Source organism: Onychomys torridus, chromosome 7, assembly GCF_903995425.1.
Source record: "Onychomys torridus chromosome 7, mOncTor1.1, whole genome shotgun sequence".
In the NCBI taxonomy this organism is placed as follows: Eukaryota; Metazoa; Chordata; class Mammalia; order Rodentia; family Cricetidae; genus Onychomys; species Onychomys torridus.
In genome coordinates, this window is record NC_050449.1 from 37,058,225 (window position 1) to 37,077,485 (window position 19,261).

Below are 19,261 nucleotides of genomic sequence, written 5' to 3' on the forward strand. Positions count from 1 at the left end.
ACAGTGTTGTCAAGGCTTTAAGGGGGGCTTGTCGGAAGGTTTGATGAGGAAAGGGTGAGTGTACATTCGCTCACCTGGCTGTTGACAAGATTCCATTCTTCATGAGGTCTTTTGGGTGTTTACCATGGGGATCCTTCTACAGGGCAGTTCCCAGCATCTCAGGGGGCTTTCTTCAGAGCAGGTGAGCCAGAGGCAGTGTACAAGGCAGAAGTCACTGTCATTCCATAGCCATCCCAGAAGTGATGCCCTATACTTCTTTCCTCTTTGTTAAAGGTGAGCAGGTGAGCCTGTAAATGCTCACGGGAAAGGTGACCAAGAGGCAGATCACTAGAAGCCTCCCTAGATCTGACACGGGCAGACCCTCTGACCCAGCATCCTGTTTCACAGCACGGACATCCATGCACCACATTATATACAAAGCTTCACAGGTACCATTCCTAATGGCCCGACTGGAAGCAATCCAAATACCCATCAACAGAAGAATGGAAAAACAAGTTGTGTATAATCATACAAAGAAATACCACATATCAGCAAGACGGAGCTGCAAACATACAATATGAATAAAGCTCAGAAAGAACATGGAGGGAACTTTTGTCAAACACAAATGAGTACAAGCCGTACAACTTCATTATATAAAATTCAACAAAAGGGTGAAGGTGATTTATGGAGTTTGGATTCATAAAGGTGGTTACCCTCAGAGGAGGGAGGCGAGAGGCAGAATAAAAGCGGCATCGCTGCTGGGGACAGGGATGCTGTGTCCAGACGAGATGCTGGCCCTTAGGCAGACTAACCTTATGAATATCCAAGTTGTGTGTCTATGACGGTGTGTTTCCAGGATGTATCTTGCAATGAAAAGTTGTTTGTAGACCTGTTAAGTTAACCTGTAACCTCTCTCCAAATCCTTAATCAAGGGGTAGTGAGATGGCTTAGGGGTAAAGACACCTGCCACCAAGCCTGAGTTCTAAGTTCCATCTTTAGGATATCCACATGGTGGAAGGAGAGGACCAACTCCAGCAACTTAGCCTCTCTGTGTCGCTGCCTCTGTCTCTCTTTACACACACACACACACACACACACACACACACACACACACACACACACACACAGTAAAAATGTAGTCAATTTTTTTAAAAAAATTCCTCATCACTACATCACAGCAAGGTAGTTGGAATCCAGAATCTGCCTCTAGAAAAGCTCCTGGGTATGTGCCCTGGGTTCTAGGTCACACTGGAGCAATACTGATCACCTCTTTCCACTTAATAACAACACAGTGCTTGCACGTGCATTGAGAGCATGGAAAGATGGGCAATTCAAGGACAGCCATCTATTCAGGCTGTCTCCCATCCCACAACAGACCCAAAGGTCCTTCTTATAGGAAATCTTCAGGAGTCTAATTCCTGGCAAAATACAAACTCCACAGGCAAGGACCCTGGCTGCCTAGCTCACTACTAACATATCCAAGAGGGTGCCTAGCTCATGACAGGAAATCAGTTGACACACTGACTAAATAAACAGAGAACAATAGAGTCACACACACACACACACACACACACACACACACACACACACACGCACGCACGCACACTCCAAGCCCACAGCAGGTAGTCACATGCACACAGAAAGGACAGGGAAGTAGGCTCAAATCTCCTTTCCTTTGGGGGCATTTCTCTCTATTCCTTCCCAGAAGTCCTCCTGGCCTGCTCTCACACTGCTGCCTATCCTGAGCACTGTGCTAAGCACTGCCTCTCTGAGGTACTGGAAATTTGGTGACTCTCCAGAGCCCTAGTCTCCTCCTTGTCTCCATCAGATCTCCAGACAGTGGTGACTTCCTTGAGGAGGCATTTCCCAGCCACTCCAGTCCTGACCCCACCCCCAGCCTGGATTCCACTCACAAGGATGACCTGGCAGAACCCCTAGCAGTGGGTGCACATCACTGGCTGTGCCCCAGCTAGTCTGTGACTGTTTCCACCACAGTGTGGAATGACGGTGTCTGGGACTGTATTCTGTCCCATTTGAGACCTATTCCCTGGGGTCTGCCACAGTGTCTGGCATCTCTTGGGTGCTTTGTTAAAACCACACAGGAGAGGGAACAGGGACGACAGTCCAGCCCATGCCAGGGAAACTGCCTTCTAGTCTTCCCAGGGCTGTCTTGGCCTCAGTTGACAAGACCACTTCCTTTCCTAGTAGGGACTCCTCATCACTGAGTCCTCTGAAACTTAGCTCTTCCTCTCTTTTTCCTTCCCTTGCTTTCTTGTGCCTGTACCTGGGTCTTTCTCGTATATACTTTTAGACTTCATTGACACATAACATCAGCTCCTGCCCACAGGCTCGGCTTTGCCAACTAAGATCTTCTCTGGTCCTTTCTCCAAGCTCATACCTGCTTTCTCCTGCTCTGTCCATGGAAAATGATACTTGCTGTGTGCACCTCATCTGTCAGGGCCTGAGAGTCCTCATCTCCCCATCCATGTAGCAGATGTTAAAATCTCTGTACAGGGAAGAAGCAGGTAGAGAAATGAGCAAGGGCATGGGGTGACTTTGGAGAAGGATGGGTGCATTCAGTGGTTTGATTACTATCATGGTTCACAATTGTATACCTGTCAACTTTATCTGTATTGGTAGCACACACTCACAATACTGGCACCTGGGAAGCTGAGGCAGGAGGATTGCTGCAAGTTCTAGCACAGCCTAAACTACATAACAAATTCCAAGCTAGCCACAGTTATATCCACAATAAGATCTTGTCTCAAACAACAAAGCAAAACAAACAAAAGAATAACTTTGCCAAAAAAATGTATCAAATGGAACACATTAAATATACATTATCCACTGCGCAGAATTGTTTTTAAAACAATTTTAAAAATTGTTTTAAAACTTGAAAAATGTTGGAGACTATGTAGCCTGGAAGTTCCAGACATGACTTTACATCAGAGTCACTAGGAAGCATAAAATGACATGAATTTATCCCACAAATGGATTCCAAGTCTTTGGGGAAGGAGCCCTGGAATCTGTCTTCTTATCAAATTCTCCCAGGGCTGTGTGCAAACAGGTTAGCATCTGGGAAGCAGCAGTTCTCAAAGCCACATCTGGATCACCACCAGCAGATCACCTGGGACCCTTCTAGAACTGAATGATGAGCTCTGGGTGGTACCCAGTGACTGTGTTCTCACAAGTGCCCTGATGACTGCCAGCGGCTGAAACCTGGGGCCTGTGATGCAGATCAAAGCATCACCCAACAGGTGATGCTAATACAGTTCGGAAAGTAGCTGTGACTGGCCCAAGACCTTCAGGGAATTCTAACAGCACAAAGTCTTGTCCTCAGCCTCCTGGCTCCCTAGCCAGTATCTGTGGCATGTGTTTTCAAGAAATTTTACTTTTAGCATATAATCAGCTTAAGGAATCCTGGATCTTGGCAGTGGCCTTGGCTCAGTCACCATGACAAACCCACACTGTCATATCAATTAACCAAAGAGTTATCCCCACTCCCAGCAAGGAACTAGGCACTTCATAATCCAAGTGGGTACATGAGTGACTGGTGGCTGCCATACCAGGAAGTTGAAAGTCACCTTCTGAACTGAGGGCAGATCAGTGCCAGAAAGCCAGCAGGAGATGAAGACATGGATGCTGGCCCCCGTGGTACATCTAACACAGGTTCGATCTCTCTTTCTCTCTCTCTCTCTCTCTCTCTCTCTCTCTCTCTCTCTCTCTCTCTCTCTCTCCTGTAGGAGGATAAGGGAGAGATGGTGGCCAGGAGAGTATGGTGGGGTACGACTAAGGTACATGATGTCATGAATAAGGGATGGTAGTGGCTTGAGCCAGGGGCATGTGTCCAGACAATACAAGGTGCTAGAGAGATTCAATTGCCCTGGGATGCTTGGGTTTCGATACATTTAAGTCACAGCCAGTGGACCACTGGCTTGGAACCTTACTCCACTACTAGAAGTTGCTTCCATTAAGAAGTAGTGGCATCAGCATCTCTGGCCTTAGCCTTATGTCCTTCCCTCCCTCCTTCCCTCCCTTCCTTCCTTCCTCCCTCCCTCTTGCTCTCCATCCTCAAGACCAGAGAGTAGTGCCCCAGACATTTCTCGATTGTCAGAGGAAAATGGATGTTAATGGTGTTCTCGGTTCCCCTTTTCCCTGCTCATTGCCCTCCCCTACTCCTTTGGAGCCCATCCCTGAAGCTATTCAAATCCAACTTGAACTAAACAGCAACTGTATTTCAACTTTCCCATTTTATTTGCCGCAGGTTGGGTTACTTATCCATGGGCCATGGTAGGCAGGTTCTTGCTCATCCCAGCCTGTGATGTGGAGCAGTGAGGCTATTATTGGGTCAAAGAGGAAACTGAGTGCTTCACTTTCCTACATGTTTTATATGATGGCAGGAACCTGCACACACATTTTACCAGGCCATCCTCATGGAGAGTTTTTTTGCTAACAGACCAATGGAGTAGTGTGGTTCAGCCCATCAGCCACATGCTGCGGGCTGGTGAGTAGCTCCCAAACCCTTGCCAAGATAAGACAAGGAGGGAGACGAGGAGAGGAAACAGGCATCAGGAGCAAGGTGGGTATCCAGGTAACAGGCCAGAGTCCTGCAAGGGGTGCTGGGGGTCCCATCTGCCATTTAGAGAAGAACTGTTCTAACTATCCACATACCGGGCAGCCTAGAACCTCGGGGGAGTGTTGAGGCTCACCCCAGTTCACAAGGGCAGAAGCCAATGGCCATATGCCCTTGTCTTTGTATGTGATCTCTCTAGTGGATGAGTGACCCACAGGTCCCCACCCCAGGCTCCACTCCCGGATTCCAGAGAAAAGTAAGCCTTGGCTTTCCAAGGCCAAATTCAGCTTCCCTGAGTATCTCTTTCCTCCCAGGCAGTGCCACCTACCTGGGGATCCTGCTTCTGGCTAAGCCTCTTAGTCCAGGCCCCAGGGGCTCTGTCTTCACAGAAGGTGGCAAGTGGGGACCCTGACAGACTTTAAAGCCCCAGAGCCAAACATCACACAACACCCTTCCCAGACCAGTAAACCAGTCTCACAGGAAGCTCAACAAGTAATTCTGGGGACCACTGTGTCCCAGAAATAAGCTGACCTCACTCCCAACAAGATGTTAATCAGTGGCTGACTTGCCCAAAAGACAAAACCCCCCAGACATCCCTGGGCTAGGCTAAGGCTAGACGGAGCAATCTGCCAGGGTAAGCACTAGCTGGACTACCTGGATGAGAAGGCCATGTGATGACCAGAAGCTTGCCCACTGTGAGCCGCACACCCTGCCAGGGCCTTTGCATAAGTCATTATCTTGTGGCAGGAGCAGAGGCCAAATTCCAGCTTTACACTTGTAAGAACAGCACCCGCTTGGGAGAACCCTTGCTATCAAGGGTGTCCTCTTAGAGAAACCTTTCCTACCTGTCTTAGTTAGGGTTTTTGCTGCTATGAAACACCATGACCTAAAAGCAAATTGGAGAGGAAAGGGTTTATTTGGCTTACATTTCCATGGCACTGTTCATCATTAAAGGAAGCTGAAGGCAGGAGCTGATACAGAGGCCATGGAGGGGTGCTGCTTACCGGCTTGCTCCTCATGGCTTGTTCAGTTTTTGTTTTTGTTTTTTTCATAGAACCCAGGACCACCAGCCCTGGGATGGCAACACCCACAATGGGCTGGGCCCTCCCCAATCAATCACTAATTAAGAAAATGCCTTTCAGCTGGACCTTATGAAGGCCTTTCCTCAGCTGAGTTTCCCTCCTCTCAGGTAGGCTGTATAAAGTTGACATACAATTAGCAAGCACACCACCTGAAGGTAAGCTTCCTGCTGCTGAAGAGAAGGCTGCGACTTAAAGAGGACAGGCAACTTCGCAAAGTTGGTCAGGGTAGGACCAAGCCCCGGGTTTGGGTGTGCTCATGGCCTGAGCTGTTTTTGCCATGGCTTTCACAGAGGATACCAAGGACACAGAGAGAGGGTGCCTTCAGAATAGTGCCCATACATTGAACATTGGCCAGAGGGGCTTGAGATCTCCTCCCTTGACATTATAGGGATCAGCCTCTGCAGATAGACCAAGGAGGAGAGACATACTTCCTACTCTCCTGAGTCTGCTCTGGGAACACATCCATCCCCACAGTGAGTATTGCCAAACACCTCTGCCTGACAGACACTGGACCAGCCCTATGCTAGTCACCTGCTGGGCCTCACTGAGATCTCCTAGCTCTGTCTCCAGGCTCAGTACTCTTCACACCCCACTGTGTGTCCCCTGCTCCACACACCCCCAGAAATGTACACATGCACACAGTCCTGTCTGCACCCAAACTCTTATGAACATTAGACTTAACACATACATGCATGAACACTTATGTAGATACCCAAGTGCACATATGTGCATATACAATTTCATAAATGTAAATGCACACATACATGCATACATTCCTATCTGTACCCACATTCCTATGAGCATGAGAGTGTGTGCGCATGTGTGAGTGCACACACACACACACACACACACAACCTTCACTACCTCCACCCCTCAACAAGTCAGATGTTCCCATTAGAGTGAGGTTGGACAGATCAGAATGTGACTTAAGATGGTACTCTTGGTAGGCAGTGATCCAGAAAAGGACTCAGAAGGGGTACCAGAGAGGGGGCCTAAGAAGATGTTATTTGCCTGGGGAGGAGCAGAGGTCCTCTACAGGGATCCCTGAGTGAGACATTCAAAGGGCTGAGAATTATCAGCCCAGTCCAGCTTAGATGCAGCTTAGAGAGAAGGGATGGGGCCATCAGTCTCTCCACAAGTTGAGGTCATGACATGAGAGGAGATAAGGACACTTTGAGCCTCCCCACTCTGTTTGAAGAGGTTGTCTGAAGATGGACACCTCCCAGGATGATCATGATGACCACATGAGACAAAGTATGGAGTCAATTGAGGCTTCAGCAGTATAACTGGTTCACAGGGCTATTGTATTTGCCCACTTCCCACTCCACAGATCACAGCTACAGGTTGAATATTATAGGGCATGTACCCAACACTGGCACCATTCTACGCATAGCACATGAGTTACCTTATTAATTTTACAGTGCTGGGGATTAAGCCTGGGCTCCTGCACATACTAGGCAAGAGTCCCATCATTGAACTACCTGCACAGGCATCTCATTGCTAACCCTCATGGCCACGCCATCAAGATGTATGTTGTAGTCATCAGCTACTTTGCCAAGCAGGGGATGAAGCCACAGAGCGTGGTCAAGGTCAAGTCAGAGCCTGGCTTCCAGCCAGGCTTGGATTCTAGCCTGTGCATAGTCCACAACCATACCCACTGACTCCGCCATCTTGTCAGGACTCTGCAGGCAGCTGAACAGGTTTCAGGGCTCACAGCTTAGGGGCAGCAGCCCCCAAACGGTGTCTTTGTCTAGAGATGTCTCTTGCTGGCCTCCAGTTTTTAAGTTCAGTTGTGGAATGGCATCTGTTCAGCCACAAATGGCTGTCCAGAAAGGCTCTCATCTGTGACCTCTCAGCAGAGAGTGGCTGTCAATGCTGGACAGTTCCGGGGCTGACTGACTGGAGAGAGGGGTACACAGGGGTCTAGAGGGACATGTTCTGAAGCAGATCACAGACAACTCAGAGGCAGATGGGAACGACATGAAGGGAACAATTGACAAGAGGAAAGGCTGATAGACATAGTCAGGGAACCAGGAGATGCAATTTGTGGGCAGCGGTATAGTGTAGTAACATGCAGGGTGGTGGTTTTAACACCATTTTTTTCCATAGAATTCTGGTTTTTGCATTTTACTCAGAAATTAAATTCAGATCAAAGAGTAAGGGTGCAATTCTGCCTAATATGGAGAGGAAGAAGAAAAGCCCTGGCCTTCCAAGGCCTTTTCACCTCTCTCGATCATGTGCCCCTCCGGCATCTAGGCCAGCCTTGGGGCCTCCAGAAACCAAGTGTATAAATCCCTTGTTTTACATAAGCAACACTATCCCCTTGGAGCTGAGGACATAACTCTGCCGGCTGTGTAACATTGATCTGGTCACTTTCCCTCTCTGGGCTTAGGCAGTCTTACCTGTTGGTTCTTTAACGTCTCTCCTGGATATGACATTCTAGATCGTTTGGGGGGGAGGCAGAAATAAAGTAGGTGGGCCAGGCACAGTCTTCACTGCTGAGCGATGAGCCACAAGGCCAGTGAGAGCCGCAGACACACTGATATGTACAGTCGAGCCTGGTGACTGTATTTCCCTGACCCTGCACACCAACACACGTATCCATGGCACAGTAGGCTTAGTGTGTACAACTTGAATGAGAGATGACAGGGGGTGAAGTGTGGTTTCAGGGACCCGTCCAGAGAGTGACCACTTTCTGGTAACTTCTGTGGCCTCTCCCTACACTCATCTAATCTTTCACTCCTACCTCTTCTTGTTTTTGTTTTAAGACAGCATCTCAGGTATCTCCTGCTGGTTTCGAATTTGCTGAGTAATAATTCTGGTCTTGTTTCCTCACTAAGAGGCCATAGAGCTGGAAGAACTGGCATCCAACTAAGCTCTAGAGTTGGCAGCTGCTTGCACGCAATCCTGCCAATGCCTGCTTGACCCTTCACAGGCCACTGGAAGGACAGATGAGATTTTTGCCCCCGTGGCACCCTCTGGGGCCAGAAAGGTAGAGTTGACTCTGTTTGTGCAGCTGGGCAAAGAGAGAGTAAGTGACTTAGCCACAATCAAACACCTAAGCCTTGGCAGAGTGACAGTGGGACCAGCCTTTTGTAGGACTGCTGGGCTCAGGGGCCTGCCCTCACACAGCCTCAGCACTGGACAGTAGCTTAGGTGTAGATCTCCTTTCTGGAGATGGTGATGTGTGCTCAGGCTCTGCTTTAGCAAAAAACAACTGTCCAAAGAGGCAGCAAGGAAGGACCACCAAGCCCTTCAGCTCCTTCCCAGGCACAGCCAGGGTAGCCACCCAGGGAAAAAGTATCGGCCCCTAGTCCAGAAAGAGACAAAAGTCAATTTTCAGACGGGCAAGTGAGACTCAGACCTGCCTGAAATGGAATCAGGAGCAAAACACTCAGCTTCCAGATAGAAGACACAAGTGGAGGGATAGAGATCAAGAGCCCAACGCAAAAGAGGACAGGGTGAAGACACAGACACTGTAAAGGGGTGGGGTGTGCATCAGGGATGCATTGTAGGCAAGAGGATCAGAAAGCAAGAGGTAGTATTGGTACCTGGACCCTTGTCTAGCTAGCCATCCTAGCTAGCACAGCCCAGGAGGTGATGCTGGAGGCCCCTCTGCATTGAGAAAGAACCCAAGAGCCCAAGAGGCAGCCAGACCTGAGAGGATGCTCTTCTGTGTCTCTGACTATTCCCCTGCCTCCCACCCATTCATTTATTCATACAGTGGGCTCTCACTAGTGGAGTTAATCATCTCTCTCATCTCGGCAACTCCTAACACCCTCCCTCCGCTTGCTCCCCCAGTTTGGGGTAGGGAAGAAATGCTGGCAATTCATGTGGTGTTGATTAGAGTATTGATCTTGCCTGCAGCCCTCACAGACACCCGCCTGAACATCCATCAGTGACAGATGGGAGACTGGAGACTAGTCTCCTGTGAGGCCCAAGGGCTGGGCCAGACCAGCTCAGCTGCTCTCCAAGGGGCAGATCCCACTCAATCCCAGCTGGCCCAGCATTGTTTGGCCTTCTAATCTCAAGTGCCTCTTCATGCCTCCCATCCCTCTATTCTTTCTCTTCTCTGCTCTCCAGTTGCTGATATACAGCTGGACATTCAATCTGGTCCTCCTCCCCATTATTATAAATAACACCAACAAGCTAGGACATCACAGGACAACCCAACGAGGCTCACATTAGCAACTCAGTTTTCAACCCCCAGAAACTGAGGCTCCCCAAGGTCAGGCAAGGCCAGGCTGCTGACTAGAACCATGGCTAGACTGAAGTACTACTGTCCCATCAATCACCCAGTTCCCCAGAAGAGCAGTGACATGAATTGAGCCACTTTGTGCCAGGGACACATTGTCTCTCTGACAATGTGTATTTGTCTTGTGATATAGAGATTTGTTATTCTCATCTCACAGATAATGACACTTAAGTAATGTGTCTTCAAGTTGCATGGCTAGGCTGCACCATGCAGGGGCTCTAGACCTCCTCTGTGGGAGTCCAGACCTAGTTCCTTGTGTTTCTTGGCAGCTCCTGGGTCACACATGCTTGCTCTCATTGCCTCTCACACATAGACCTACAACCCCCAAACCCAGAGAGAACTGGTATTGTGACCCCCATTTTACAGATGGGGAAACTAAAGCATGACTAGATATGTGGCTGAATATGGTAGGACCAGCACTCCAGTCATATCAGCTGGTGCCCTTCTGCCTCCCCTTGGGCTGGACCACCACCTCCTCTCTGCCAGACATCTGCCAATCAGTGAGTCCCCGAATCCCACTTTCCTCCCCTTCCAGGAATCCCTCCTGGAAAGGGCACACCAGAGTGGCAGCTTCCCTGTGCCATTCTGCTTCTCTCTAGTGTCCAAGTCAAGGTAGGTGCTGGAGCATCTTTCCACTGACTCGCTTCCTCTCAAAAGAGAAAGACAAGGGGTTGGGAATTTAGCTCAGTGGTAGAGCACTTACCTAGCAAGCAGAAGGCCCTGGGTTCGGTCCTCAGCTCTGGCAAAAAAGGAAAAAGAAAAGAAAAGAAAAGAGAAAGACAAGGAAGTGTTCTGTTCCGCTTCACAGCACCTCACTCCCGGCTATCTTCCTGCCTGGAACCCCTTCCCCACCCACGGCCCTTTCCCTCTGCCACACCTCTTCCTCCCCTACCAGCAAGACCTATTCCAGTACACTTCCCTCAAGAAGCCCCAAATCCACCTACAGTGTCACTCGTGGAACTGCCCACTACTCGGCTCAGGATCTTAGGCTTCTTGTTTCTATGCTGAGAGCCTCAGTTTCTCTACCTGTCGTACCTGACATTCACCCTTGGGCTCTGATCCCCAGGGTAACTTTCTGGCACTCCCACTGTTCACAGCTCCATCTCTTCCTGTCTTCACCCCTAGAAGGCAGGCAGGAAAGCCAACCCAGATACCCAGACCTCAGTGCTTGAGTTAGCACTCAGGATGGTGCTGGGCCCAGGAAACAGCTTTGATTGCAAATTGATCTGTTGTTCACTGAGCTGGTTACCAAGAAGGGAGAAGCAAGTTGTCAATACTGCATTACCCACCAGGATCCAGAGCCTCTTCCCTGGGCTACCACAAGGGAAACATAGAAGGTGGGGGAGGGGGGACAAACTGCAGCATCTCCAGGAGGATGCTAGGAGCACAGGGCTCATCCCAGCCTCTGCTTCCTTGTTCTGGTCCCCAGGCTCCTCGTTTTATAGAACCAATTTGAAGCTGAGCATGGGACACAGGAGCTGAAACATCAAACTTCTTGGAGGTGTGCTTCCATTTTCTTTGGAGTAACATGGTTTGACATGGATCTGGAGTAAAGAGCAGACTCTTTACCTGCACCAGGCAGGTATCAGAGCATGTGTGCATGACTCCAGGGCTTCCAGAGTCTAGGCAAGAAAGGTGTTGGGCCCTGGAGTCGATGAAGAAGACCCTATCTGGCTTGCCTGTTTGGCATCCCCTTTGTGGCCAGGACACTAAGCAGTGGAGTCTGGGCAAGTGTACTGAGTCCAGTGTTGGAAGGTTCTTGGAGGGGCTTCTCTTCCAATTGCACCAAGCGGGATGGAGACAGGTGTAACACTGTGAGCTGTGACTCAAGGCTCTAACCCAAACCTCACCTCCCTCTGAGGAATCTCTCACTGACTGCTGTCCTGTAGATCCAGGCAGGTTCTCACCTTATCCATCCTTCCCTGCTCCCTTGACCTCTCCTAGGATCTTCCTCTTCTCCAGACAACTATAATGTCTTCTTACTCTCGGTAGTAACACTACCTGCCTTCCATGTCCACATTGTCCTAACAGACCTTCCATGTCCACATTGTCCTAACAGACCTTCCACGTCCACATTGTCCTAACAGACCTTCCATGTCCACATTGTCCTAACACACTGTGCCTGGTGAGCCAACTGTAAAGGCAAGAACTGCCACAGACCACGTACCCCAAGATGCTTGTAGTAAAAGAAAAGGCTACTGCTGCCTGTCTTGTGACCAGAGTATGCCAGGCATGGTGCTGGGAGATAGGGTGAAGTGCTGGTGTGAGAGGGCCCTGCCGAGGACTCCTGGGGTATTAATCACTTTATGTATCACAGTGACCACATGCCTGGTAGAAAGAGGCAAGGTTTATTTCGACTCATGGTCTCTGAGAGTTCCATCCTACTGCAGCAAGGAAGACATGGCAGAGCCGCTCAGATCACAGAAGGAGTATGTGGCAGAGGCTGCTCACATCACAGCAGACCAGGAAGCAGAGGGCCAGGCAGAAACCAGGGGCCAGCCTGTAACTTCCAAGGGACCTTCTTCCTCTGGCTAGGACCCACTTCCAAAGGGGTCCACAAACAGCACTGCCAGCTGAGGACCGAGTCTTCAAAACATGAGTTTGTGGGGAATGTTTCAAAATCAAAACACAGCACCTTGCCACAAGGGAGAGAGCCAGGCAGGAGCAGCTGGAGGGTCTTCTGTGACTTCCAGAGGAGGGGGACACACTGCCTTGAGCTGAGCCTTGGAGGGTGAGGGGTGGGCAGGCAGGGGTTATCCATCCCTAGCAGCTACAGGAGAGGAGGACACTCTGAACGGAGGCCACTACTACTGCAGTCTTATAGGAAGCTGTATCATTGAGAGTCTAAATTCTATCACTGAGTTCATCAATGGCCACCAAGCATCGACCATATGCCTGCTAGGGGCAGAGGCCACAGGCATAGGAGAATCGGATGCACCTATCTGTAGTCCCTCTGTCCCCCAGGGAACATGGGACAGGGACTAACACCCAACAGATAGCGCAGAGGGAAACAGGCAGCTTTGATGGGATATGGAAAAGGATTGGGAAAACTTTGGAGATGGAGTGCAGCTCACTCGGATGTTGGAGGAACTTGGAACCGAAAGATGTCCCAGGCACAAAATCCTAACATGCAGAGTCCATGTGCCCTGTCTCTAAATAGTTGAATGCCGTTGGGTATACAAAGATAGTCAGTCTCTGGGGACATCAGTGCTCACACAAACAGGGTAAGTGAAGAAGTAACTGAGAAAGGAATCATCTATGCATGTTTCGGAAGAGCATAGATGGACCCAGAGTCACAATGAGCCCGAGGTTTAAAGAAAAGGGAGTAGTTATGGGAGCCTGAGAAGAGGCCACCATATGAGATGCTGACTTCCAGGCAAGGCACAATGCCTACCTAAAACAATCAGAGGGAGGGACATCTGGGTTCATACTTTGGCTTTTCCTCGTCTTTCCATCCCTTGCTGGACCTTTCTCATTGGCAGAACCTGGTAGGATTCCAGGAGGGGCAGAGTCTTATAAATTTATGCCTTGAAGATTAGATTAGTGCCCTGTGGTCAGAAAGGAGAAAGGTGGCCAGCTCTGCTTGTCCCCTGTAACCCGTAACTACAAGATCGCTCCCCCACCCCGAAAGTGGGCCATCTAATCAGCCCAGCAGCTTCACAGGCTTCTCAAAAGATCAAGCGAGAGAGCAAAGACAGAAAGCTTTGTACAAAAATAATTGGTGTTCCTGATCTCGGGCCTACTAGGCATCCTTCAGTACCAGTCCTTTTAGAATTCATAACAGATCGTTTTGCACATGAGAAAACTCTATCTCAGAGGGGCCAAGTCATCAATATCTGTGCTAGTTAACTCCTTGCTTTCCAAGAGACAGAAACCCAAGTCACACTGGCTTGAGCAAGAAAAGCCATTGGCTGGCATAGGAGACGACAGTTCCAGTGCTTCAGGCATGGTTGTATCCAGGCACCTGCTCTCTGTCTTTGCATTGTGTTGGCTTTATTCTCAGGATATCTCTTCCAAGGCGACAAAGCAGCTTTAATATACTTACGCCAGTTTCACTTGACCAAGAGAAAGAAAGTCCCTTCCCCCCAAACCCTCAACAAATATTCCTAAATCTGGCTTCCTCAACTCTGGACCAATCCCTCTGTCAAGGTCATTGGTCTGGGCAAGGTCAAGTGTTCCCTGCCTGGGAGCCAGGAGACGGGTCACTATGGATGAAAGTCACCATTGCAGTCATCCTAGTGGACAGGGTGACCAAGGGATGGATAGAGAGCTGAGCACCCCAAGTGGAGAGGGTGACCAAGGGATGATAGAGAGCTGACTGCCTCAAGTGGAGAGGGTGGCCAAGGGATGATAGAGAGCTGAGCACCCCAAGTGGAGAGGGTGGCCAAGGGATGATAGAGAGCTGAGCACCCCAAGTGGAGAGGGTGACCAAGGGATGATAGAGAGCTGACTGCCCCAAGTGGAGAGGGTGACCAAGGGATGATAGAGAGCTGACTGCCCCAAGTGGAGAGGGTGACCAAGGGATGATAGAGAGCTGAGCACCCCAAGTGGAGAGGGTGACCAAGGGATGATAGAGAGCTGAGCAGCCCAAGTGGAGAGGGTGGCCAAGGGATGATAGAGAGCTGACTGCCCCAAGTGGAGAGGGTGACCAAGGGATGGATAGAGAGCTGACTGTCCCAAGTGGAGAGGGTGGATAGAAATGGCAAGGGAAGGAGGAGCGGGTATGGCACATACAAGCAGCAGCCTGCTGGGTCAACTTCTGAGCTTGTGTTTGATGTTTGTTTGTACCTCCCTGGGTCTCCTCCTCTTCTTCTTCCTCTTCCTCCTGCTCCTTCCTCCTCCTCTTCTTCTTCTTCTTCCTCCTCCTCTACTTTCCTCTTCCTTCTGTCCCTTCTTCCCACCTCTTTCCTCTTGCTCCATCTCCTCCATTGGCCTCATGAAGAAGAGCTTGGTGGCACCACTAGGGACAGCCCAGTTTCTGAGTCCTACTGAAGTAAAGGACTGCAGGCCCTACAAGAAGAGTCAGACTCAAGGCCTCTGAGTGGGAAGGCTGAGGACAAACAGAGCCCCCACCAACACAGGAAGCACTGTGACTCCACTTCCTCCCTCACCTGCCCACTCTGACACACATCTAACATACACGGAGTGCCAGCTTTTGAGTCTTTTCTTGTTTTCTTGCAATGGCTTTCTCCTCTCCTCGAGGCAGGGGGCCAAGTGCCACAAAAGAGCACATGTATGCAAGTATGTACATGTGCAAGAAGTGATGTGTGTCCAAGGACCCCAAGTCTCCCACCAGGGGACTGCAGGCAGCCCTGAGAGGGACCTCACAGCCCTCTGCTCCCTGGCCTTCCTGCAGCCCCTGCCTCTTCTTCCTCATGTACTGCTCTTCTGAGCACAGCCCTGCTCTAAAGAGAGGATGGGGAACAGGATTTAGTGTGAAGGCACATCAGGCTCCAAGATGGGAGAATTTATATGAGGAGGGAAAGAACAGGAAGAGAAGCTGGGATGGACAGAGGAGGGGTGCAGGGGGCTGCTGCAATGAGGAGATGCCCAGGTTCAGAAGCAGGCAGAGGAAAAGCCAACCTTCACCAGCCAGGCCAGTGTGGGGCAGAAACTTCCCATGAAGCAAGACACATGATAAGGACAGAGGCACTCTCAGGCTTAGGGCTCAGGAGGAGCAGGGCCATGGGGCTGCAGGTGATGGGCATGTCTTGCCCTGTGTTGGGGAGATGACACTGGCCAGCCTTTCTGCTGCTCCTTCTTCTCCAGAGGGCCAAGTTCTAGCACAGACATGGACATGGACACAACAGGGACCTGGCCCTTGGTGCTCTTCCCCCACTTCCAGCTGGCAAGCTGCATGCTTGCTCACCACTGTGGGGCCTTCCTCCAGAAGCGCTCCATATGCAAGACTCATCTTGAGACATTTCCAGCCTCAAGTGAGATGCTGGACCAGAGACTGGGTACCAGTGTTAGAGCCAAAATGCATGACAGCACCCAGGGCACAGAGCCTAAAGTCCTTGCTGTTCATTCAGGCTCGGGAGCTCCTCACCCTCATGCAGAAGTGGCAAATGAAAGGCACACTTGAACCTTCTGTAGAGGGTCTCCCGCTGCAGCCTGATGACCCTAGAGAGAAGAAGCTGCCCACACACAGAGGCTTGTTGGGGATCGCTGAGACTGCCAGATTTACAGATGCTGTTTGGGAGGTACCCTATGCTTCTCCCCTACCCCCCCCCACACACACAGGGGGGGAGAGGGAGAGAGGGGGGCAATTATTACCCCCAGAGGCACTTTGGCACCTCACCACCCCAGCCCCAACCTCCTGGCTGATAGATGCCCAAGGTCTCCAAGAGAGCCTACTGGACCCCACCCCATTACTTCCTGCCCCTGGTGCCTGAACTCCTCAACCTCCAGTCAGCTGTCAGCTCTGCAGTCATGAAGGCTGAGAGAGTGGCTGGACTTCCACAGTCAGTATCATGAGGACTGTGGAAGTGAGATGGTCAATATTATACACCAAGGGATCCCCCAGTCTAGAAGCTGGGAAGACAGGGGATGAGCCGAGCGCCTCTGGGGGCTCCAGGGTGAAGCTGTAGAGAAGGGTTTACAGTGTGCTCCCCATTATGGGTCCCCATTGAGCTAAGCTAAAAGCCTCGCTCCTCTGCTCTCAGTGTTCCATGAATCTTGCAGCAGGAGCATGGGTAGAAGACAATCCTGTAGACATGCCAAACCTGCTTTCCTGTGCTAGGTGTGTGTGTGTCTACGTGTAGGAGCACACTAACACATGCCTGCCCTGTGGATGCCCCTGCACACCATTGCAAACCCTGCTGAAACAAACATGCTCCCACGCATTCCTGAGGCTCTGTCACATTGCCCACTGCAAATTCAGGCACAAAACCCTCCCTGACATACCCTCCCTATACATGACCAGCACGTGGGCACCCTCAGACACCTACACATACTCCCAGGCTCCTGAGGCAGCTAAGGCCCCTCTGCTAAGCATCCTTGTCTTACTCGGGGTAAATCCATACCCGAACTTCTGCAGCTACACACCCACACTGACCCCCCTCTAACCTGCTGCAGACATTCCCGACTCCCAGCCTTTGACTGATTACACCAGACACACCGAGCTCACGTGGGAACTCACTGTTTTCTTAAGATTCATTCACCCACCCTTTGTAAAAGCTGTTCGTGGGGTGTAGCTCGGTTGGTAGAGCTTGCCTAGCATTCACAAAGCCCTGGGTTCAATGTCTAGCACCACAGAATCCAGACGTGATGGCGAACACCTGTAGTCCCAGCCAGCTCTTGGAAGATGGGGACAGGAGGGTCAAGAGGCAAAATAGAAAGTTCCAGGCCAGTGTCTCGAAGAAAAAAGGAAGTGTTATTTATTTCTCTCTCACAACAGTCTAAGGATGAGGCACTGTGGCTGCAAACATTGTAGTGGGACTGTTCCCAGGGACTGGATCTTCTATAGGTCACATTGGCTGCATGTATCCAACCTGTGCCTCCATCCCTGTCTGTCTGATTCCAAATAGTCTGCCTTTCCCTGTGACTGGGTGCTGGCCGGGGCAGTATTTTTGTGCCAGCTGGAATATGTGCTCCTCCAAGCAGCGGGGAGCCTGCACAGGGCAGAAGTCAGTCCTCGCCCAGCTGAACACCTGTGTCAGTGGGACCCTGAGCCTATCCAACCCATGCTACCTTGCCCTCCCAAAACCCCCCAAGAAGCCCCTACCTCCCCCAGCACCTCACATCTGGACCCAGGATGCTCAGGAAACATCTGCTGGGACCTCAAGGATGCTCACAGAAAGATCCAGATCAGACAGAGACTGGGTAAGCCCCCTTACGAGGTCCCAGCCTCTGCCTGCCCATCTAGTTCTTTGCTCTTTTCAGCACACTGAGACTGCCTGACCCTTGCAGGGGCCTCTTGGCTTCGACTCTCCTTCCGCTGAGAGATTTCTGCGGCTCCGTGTACTGTTTGGTAAATAAATCGAGGGCAGCGGGAATAATACACCTGTCAAACAGGAGCCAGCTTCCAATTTCCGCTGTCAGGCCTGCCTGGCTGTGCCACATCGAGCCTCCTGACATGCTGCCACGAGCAATATGCTCTGAGGGCCCAGCAGATGGGAGGAGTGGGCCACTGCTAGGGCGTTCCTCCCCTCTCACCCCTGCACCCCACCATCTGGGGGTCGCAGGGCAGACACGCAGGGGAACTTCCCAATGCACAGCCTGGAAGGAAAAGCCGGGATAGGACTTAGAGCTCCTTGGACAAGCAGAATGGGTGCTAAGCTGCCTTGGGCGGGGTGGGGGCGGCAAGAAGGGCAGTGGTAGAGGGTGGGTACAGCGGTGGGTATTCAGAGGTGGCTAGAAAAGGATGCCAGGGCCATTCCTTTGAGCCCCTGAGTGGTTCTGCTGTTCTTTCTTGGGCAGGGTTAGCCAAGCCCACTGGCCTGAAGGAGCTACCACTCAGGCATCAGGACAGCTCTGTGGAGGTCCTCACTCTGGCTTAACCCAGACTCTGCAACTCAGACTGCCTACAGGCCCCCATCTTGTGGCAAACGGAACAGGGCTAGGGGTGTCTTCCCTTTCAGGACCTCTCTTCCCCCTCCCTCTCCCCCTCCTCTAGTCTTACCATCCCTCAGGCACGCACAGATGTTCTCTCTTCATATTCTTCACAGCTTAAGAGGGTTTCACCTAGGAACCTCCCGAAACAAGCCCTCAGGAAACACACCCCTCCACCCCTCCCCACACTTGACATTCTCACAGCATCTGCTGACTTTTGCACACTCATTCTTTTAGTGACAACTTGAAGCAAATTAACCCCCACTGCCACCTCCACCCTATAGCAGGCAGATTCAGGAAGATTAAGCCAGTGAACTCGGGCATCAGGGCAAAGGCCAGGGACTGGAGAAAGGAAGCGGGGGTCCCAGGAAGACAACTTTCAGAAGACAGCCCCTCTTCCTGGGTCTGGGATCCTAACAAAGAAGGAAGCTGGGTCCTCAGTGCTCCACTATGATAGAGGGTGTGACCACTATGAGGAATGAGTGTCAAGTCGGCCTTCTTCTAGGGAATTCTGTTGGCAATTCAAGGGACAAAGAACCTTCTCCAAGCCACGGGGTTTGGCTCTCCAATGAGCAAGACCCCGGCAATGTCATGAAACAGCCCTGCCCTGTCCTGAACTCCTCTTAGGCCATCCCTGCCTCTTTTCCCCAGGAAGCTCTCCCTCCATATTCCAGTTCACAGGTGGAAGAGAGCCTGTGGTTCCTTCCTAAAGCTCTGACTTTCCACTTACACAGAGGCAGAAACTGAGGCCAAAGTGGACACAAACCACAGCAAGCAGTCCTTAGGAGAGCCTAGGTCCTCTCTGGACCTCAGCTTCCT